General features: G+C 54.5%; 2 non-coding genes and 1 pseudogene across 2 annotated transcripts; all 3 read right to left on the reverse strand.

Moving 5' to 3' along the window:
* LOC148271453 (large subunit ribosomal RNA) overlaps positions 1-2,274 on the reverse strand; it is a 5,474-nt pseudogene extending 3,200 nt beyond the window's left edge.
* Positions 2,275-2,599: 325 nt separating this feature from the next.
* Positions 2,600-2,761, reverse strand: LOC148271454 (5.8S ribosomal RNA). The gene has a single exon (XR_015825087.1). It is a non-coding gene; the product is annotated as a 5.8S ribosomal RNA (ribosomal RNA).
* Positions 2,762-3,041: 280 nt separating this feature from the next.
* On the reverse strand, positions 3,042-4,981 carry LOC148271455 (small subunit ribosomal RNA). Its single transcript, XR_015825088.1, has one exon. It is a non-coding gene; the product is annotated as a small subunit ribosomal RNA (ribosomal RNA).
* Positions 4,982-5,614: the final 633 nt, after the last annotated feature.

Raw genomic sequence — 5,614 nt, forward strand, 5'->3', positions numbered from 1 at the left:
GGCGCGACATCTCCGCGTATCCCTCACCTGAATTTTCAAGGTCCGAGGGGCCGATCCGGACACCGCCGCATCGGCGATGCTCTTCGCGTCCCGAGCCCTATCTCCCCGCTATGGGATTCCAGGGCGCTCGAACGCTCAGGCAGAAAAGATAACTCTCTCCGGATCTCCCGTCGGCGTCTTCAGGCCACTTTGGGTTACCCCGACGAACTCTCTTGCGAGGGAACGATTTTTAAGACGGTTCCGCAGCCGGGTTCCGGAACTGCAACCGGATTCCCTTTCGCCCGACGGGTGTGATATTATTATAATGTATATATATAACTTTACACCATCATCAACATCGGATTTCTCCTAGGGCTTAGGATCGACTAACTCGCGTGCAACGGCTGTTAACGCGAAACCCTTCTCCACATCAGCCCTCAAGGACCTCGCTTGAGTATTTGCTACTACCACCAAGATCTGCGCCGACGGAGGCTCCAGGCGGGCTCACGCCCAGACCCTTCTGCGCACACCGCCGCGGCCATCCTACTCGTCGCGGCTTCAAAACGATCGCACGGCACGAGACCGCACGAACGTCCCGCTTGCCTGCGACGGTCGAGTATAGGCTGAACGCTACAGCGCCATCCATTTTCAGGGCTGGTTGCTTCGGCAGGTGAGTTGTTACACACTCCTTAGCGGATTCCGACTTCCATGGCCACCGTCCTGCTGTCATGAGCGACCAACGCCTTTTATGGTCTCCGATGAGCGTTCATTGGGCGCCTTAACTCGACGTTTGGTTCATCCCACAGCGCCAGTTCTGCTTACCAAAATTGGCCCACTTGGCACTCCCATCCGAGCTCCTACTTCATCTTCGAGCAAGAAGGAGATCTCACCCATTTAAAGTTTGAGAATAGGTTGAGGCCATTTCGGCCCCAATGCCTCTAATCATTCGCTTTACCGGATGAGACTGTCAGAATGGCGGAATAAATTCCGTCATGTTTCTCGAGCGCCAGCTATCCTGAGGGAAACTTCGGATGGAACCAGCTATTAGATAGTTCGATTAGTCTTTCGCCCCTATACCCAGTTCGGACGATCGATTTGCACGTCAGAATCGCTTCGGTCCTCCATCAGGGTTTCCCCTGACTTCGACCTGACCAGGCATAGTTCACCATCTTTCGGGTCCCAGCGTGTACGCTCTCAGTGCGTCTCGATAATCGCACGGGGGCTTTCTCGAAACGCCTCGGGAATGCGGCGGGGCGTCTGACGACGCCCGCGCATCTTCCCTGCGGCCGGCTCGAGGCCGACCTTTCACTTTCATTTCGCCTCTGGGTTTATCAGTGTTCCCGATGACTCGCGCACATGCTAGACTCCTTGGTCCGTGTTTCAAGACGGGTCCTGTGAGTGCCCAAAACAAAACCACCGCCGACCGGGACGCGTCCCGTCCGAGAGCGCGCCACTAGCCACGGACATCCGAAACGCGACACCCGCGACGCACTGGGCGCCGGGGGCCACGAGAAGGAAGCCGCTGTGACGCGACGGACGCCCTCCGAAGGGGCGGACGCGATCCTCGTTCTCTACCGTCGCTTTAAAACTCGCCCCGGCCGTGGACGCCGCGGCTCCGCCCCGCGGAGCGAGGCGGGACAGCCGCACGGCGCATTCGACCGAGGCGCAACGGGTCGCGGTGTTATACTGAGAGAGAAGTGCACGCGCTCCGGGAGCCCGGCTGCGCACCCGGACACCCCCCGCCCCGACAACGAGTGCCGAAGGGCGGAGGTGTGCGCCGGGACGCGGGCTCCGACGGAAGACACGATGAATCTCTCCGTTCGCTCGTTTGAGTTCCACAGGTTTACCCCTGAACGGTTTCACGTACTCTTTAACTCTCTCTTCAAAGTTCTTTTCAACTTTCCCTCACGGTACTTGTTCGCTATCGGTCTCGTGGTAGTATTTAGCCTTAGATGGAGTTTACCACCCACTTAGGGCTGCACTCTCAAGCAACCCGACTCTGGGGAGAGAGACCGTCGCGGCCGGCTACCGTCACCACGGGCCTGGCACCCTCTGCGGGTAAGCGGGCCCCGTTCAAGATGAACTTGGACAGGCAGCCGTGACTAATGACCGCGCGTGTATATATTACTCTCCTCCCTAACGCTACATTTCCCGGCGGCCCGCCTGGGCCGCAGGATTCAGCGCTGGGCTCTTCCCGTTTCGCTCGCCGCTACTCGGGGAATCCTCGTTAGTTTCTTTTCCTCCGCTTACTGATATGCTTAAGTTCGGCGGGTGATCTCTCCTGATTTGAGGTCGACAACAAAAAAAAATTCATATATATATATAAATATACATATATATGAATAATGTAAACGCTCTCCGGTTTCGCACGGTACCCGCGCGCGACGCAGAGCGCGAAGAAACGCCCCCGCGCGCCGGCCCGTGAGGACCGGCGGCGGGTTTCACAGCGTCGTCGCTAGCTCGAAAAGCGTCTCGGGGGGGACCGAGAGAGCGCGCCAAGTCAAATTTAACCGGACGTCCGTCCGGCGCTCGCGCGCCGGCGGACGACAGACCGGCAACACTCTCGCCGAATCTTCTCTCCGAAGAGAGAAGACGGCGAAGTCTGGTCGCATTGTGTGCGCGACCCTCAAACAGGAGTGGTCCGTCGACAAACTAAGTCTTGCTCGGACCGCAATGTGCGTTCGAAATGTCGATGCTCATGTGTCCTGCAGTTCACACTCTGACGCGCATTTAGCTGCGTTCTTCATCGACCCACGAGCCGAGTGATCCGCCGTTCAGGGTAATAGTGTTTTATGATATATATATATATATTGTTTATCGGTTGCGTTTTTTTTCTTTTTTCTCTATCGGAAAAAAAATTACATTTTTCACAGAATATAGCCGGACGCGGGAATCGGGCCGACAGACCCGCCTCCCGCGACACCGGCAGTCCGCGGTTCGCGGCGGCGCCCTAGGGCGAAATTCCGCCGCAGTGTTTGCTTATTTTGCGCTCTGCGCGTGTGTATAAATATATTTATACTATATAAAAGAATGAAAATTCATTTTATATTATATTTCACAGGAAATGATCCTTCCGCAGGTTCACCTACGGAAACCTTGTTACGACTTTTACTTCCTCTAAATGATCAAATTCGGTCAAACTTTCCGACGCGTCGGATGCCCGAGACGAGCTTCCGCGCACCAGTCCGAAGACCTCACCAAATCATCCATCGGTAGTAGCGACGGGCGGTATGTACAAAGGGCAGGGACGCAATCAACGCGAGCTGGTGACTCGCTTTTACTAGGAATTCCTCGTTCATGGGGGAGAATTGCAAACCCCAATCCCTATCACGAAGGGGTTTCATCGGGTTACCCGGGCCGTTAGGCCAAGGAGGACACGCTGATCCCTTCAGTGTAGCGCGCGTGCGGCCCAGGACATCTAAGGGCATCACAGACCTGCTATTGCTCAATCTCGTGCGGCTATATATACCGCCGGTCCCTCTAAGAAGATTTTCATTGTACGCCGGTAGTGAAGACCGCGAAACACACTTCCGCGACGCGAACGCCGCAAGATGCGCGCCCGCGGACTCCTGTGATACCGGTTGCACGTCTATTTAATAGGCTAGAGTTACGTTCGTTACCGGAATTAACCTGACAAATCGCTCCACCAACTAAGAGCGGCCATGCACCACCACCCACCGAATCGAGAAAGAGCTGTTAATCCGTCAATCCTTCCAGTGTCCGGGCCTGGTGAGTTTTCCCGTGTTGAGTCGAATTAAGCCGCAGGCTCCACTCCTGGTGGTGCCCTTCCGTCAATTCCTTTAAGTTTCAGCTTTGCAACCATACTCCCCCCGGAGCCCGAAAGCTTTGGTTTCCCGGGAGCTGCCCACCGGGTTAAAATTATGAAACTTCGGCGGATCGCTGGCTGGCATCATTTATGGTTAGAACTACAGCGGTATCTAATCGCCTTCGAACCTCTAACTTTCGTTCTTGATTAATGAAAACACCTTTGGCAAATGCTTTCGCTTTAGTCCGTCTTGCGACGATCCAAGAATTTCACCTCTAACGTCGCAATACGAATGCCCCCAGTTGTCCCTATTAATCATTACCTCTGGTATCAGAAAGCCAACAAAACAGAACCGAGGTCCTATTCTATTATTCCATGCGTACAATATTCAGGCAAGTGTTAGCCCGCTTTGAGCACTCTAATTTGTTCAAAGTAAACAGCCGCGACGGCCCGCCTCGGCGCGCGGCCGCCCGCGAGGACGACCGCAACACACTGGCGGTGGACGCACCGGCGAGAAGCCCCGCAGACGTGCCTGTCGTACCGCATTCGGTAGACCGACACCGCAGGACACAATTTCAACTACGAGCTTTTTAACCGCAACAACTTTAGTATATGCTATTGGAGCTGGAATTACCGCGGCTGCTGGCACCAGACTTGCCCTCCAATGGATCCTCGTTAAAGGATTTAAAGTGTAATCATTCCGATCACGAGGCCTCGGACGAGTCCCGTATCGTTATTTTTCGTCACTACCTCCCCGTGCCGGGAGTGGGTAATTTGCGCGCCTGCTGCCTTCCGTGGATGTGGTAGCCGTTTCTCAGGCTCCCTCTCCGGAATCGAACCCTGATTCCCCGTTACCCGTGACAACCATGGTAGTCGCATAAACTACCATCGACAGTTGATAAGGCAGACATTTGAAAGATGCGTCGCCGGTGCTAGACCGTGCGATCAGCACAAAGTTATCTAGAATCATCTCGAATGGCGACGGACGGGGCGCGAACCCCGCCGCCGATTGGTTTTTGATCTAATAAAAGCATCCCTCCCGTTGCCGGTCAGGACCTCGTTTGCATGTATTAGCTCTAGAATTGCCACAGTTATCCAAGTAACTATGTACGATCTAAGGAACCAAAACTGATATATTGAGCCATTCGCGGTTTCACCTTAATTCGGCTTTTACTGAGACTTGCATGGCTTAGTCTTTGAGACAAGCATATGATTACTGGCAGGATCAACCAGGGAGCTGTTCATTTCTATATCGCTCCAGGATACGAAGGGCGTCTGAGGCGCGACGGAGTCACCCGCCGCGACACGCTCTTTATGTTCGCACCTATATAACTCACATTCTCGCTCGCTCGAGTTTGCACTCTCGCGATTCACGAGTCTGTTCGTTTTACTTTTAAATTCACTTTTTAACAAGTGAACGCTGGACCTGACGAGACGGACCACATGGATCTTCTCTTTGGCCAAAAATTTAATTCCCTTTCGTCAAATATTAACGTACGAGAGCGCACGCCTTCGGCGCGGCAATAGTGGGGACGTGGATTAGAATCCTACGACCGTTCTCGTTTTTGTTCACGGTGTTCTCTGCTTGCGCGGAACTCCAGAGTTTGTAACACGGGCGAAGTGCAATGCTCGCTCAGCCGCACAAAGGAGCTGAACGGCCACACGACGTTGATTTTCGCAAATGTAAAGCCGGCGCGGCATATCGGCCGCCGCAATGTGCGAACGCGGTGAAAAATGTATTTTAGCTAACGCCATGAGAGACGCGCATAATATACGTACGGCGACGGGTGTCGGCGTCTCGCACGCCGGGCCGCCAGCCATGCGGGGAGCCTACGCGCGTTTCAGGCGAAACGTAAATGAGCCGATGGG

The sequence above is a fragment of the Micrasema longulum genome, unplaced genomic scaffold (genome assembly GCF_059751315.1).
Source record: "Micrasema longulum isolate JH-2025_06_02 unplaced genomic scaffold, ASM5975131v1 h1tg002861l, whole genome shotgun sequence".
Lineage (NCBI taxonomy): Eukaryota > Metazoa > Arthropoda > Insecta > Trichoptera > Brachycentridae > Micrasema > Micrasema longulum.